We start from the raw sequence: 1,280 nt of genomic DNA, 5'->3' as shown, positions 1-1,280 counted from the left end.
AGTATACAGTATGTAAAATGAATTTAATTTACTTCCAAACATACACTTAAAAAATATAGCTTTTGCTACATAGCTAGGTTACAGATAAACAAACAATTTAACATACCAATTATAAACATTGCTGACCATTCATTATCTTCATAATAGCAGAAACTTGTCCCTGAACTTATACTTTTAAGTAATCGTAACTTCACATGCAAATAAGTTTTTGTCACTTACACGGTTAATGAGCAGAGCCTCGTTTGCATATCCATACCTTTTCAGTAATTTTATAATTGTCTCACTCCACCTTTCCATTAAAAATGTCCATAACAAACCAGTATTTATAATTTATTTACCGACTAGCTTTTGCAAGCGGCTTCGCACGCAATATCTATCATATCACCCAAGTCAGCTCATACCCTGCCTGTTTACCAAATTACATCAAAATCCGTTCAGTAGTTTCAGCGTGATTGTCGGACAAAATCCAAGCAAACAAACTTTTACGGTAATAATGTTAATGTTATATTGTGATTAACAATCATGATTACAATAAACGTGTTCATAAATACCAAAAAGAAACAATTAATATTCGGTGAAAACATAATTATTTATTTTAATATCGATAATAAAATTTAATGCTAATAAAAACTAGCAATTAATATTTGAATGCATTCGTTTTTAAGACATTTCATGCCTAATAGAAGCAAACAACGAAGCTAGCTGTCATACGTCACAATTCCGTATGTTTTGAAATATTTAATACCAAAAACAATTCGATATATAACTTTTCTAATATATGTTATAACTAATTTATTCAGCATATCGCCGAAAATGGTTGTTCTATGACGCAACGTTATCAAGTATCGAAAACAGATCAGAAGTAGGTACATAGCTGAGCAATTACTTTAATGAACCTTGACAGCGGAAGTAGACGACGTCTGACACATTCTCATGAATGAATTTTCGTTTATCTATGCATTCGGTTATCACCTGGTCGTCAATTAAGAAATGGAACCAGTACTGAGGTACTGGATGGACCAGATTCGACGGGTTGCACTTCCTGCGTTCTTAACAGGAATTTGAAGTTTAGTGGAGGCAAAATTATTGACTCTCCGCAATCAAGAAACCAAGTAAAGTATATAGCTAATTATATATGACTGACTGAATGTCAGCATAGGATGTGTTTTGAGTGCGCTTTTAACTTAAGAATGAAATGTTTATAAATCTTATACCTTTAAACGAGCAATTCTTGTATATATATATATATATATATATATAATTGGAATCTCGGAATCGGC

This window comes from Zerene cesonia, chromosome 5 (assembly GCF_012273895.1).
Source record: "Zerene cesonia ecotype Mississippi chromosome 5, Zerene_cesonia_1.1, whole genome shotgun sequence".
Taxonomy (NCBI): domain Eukaryota; kingdom Metazoa; phylum Arthropoda; class Insecta; order Lepidoptera; family Pieridae; genus Zerene; species Zerene cesonia.
Note: the sequence above shows the minus strand (reverse complement) of the source record.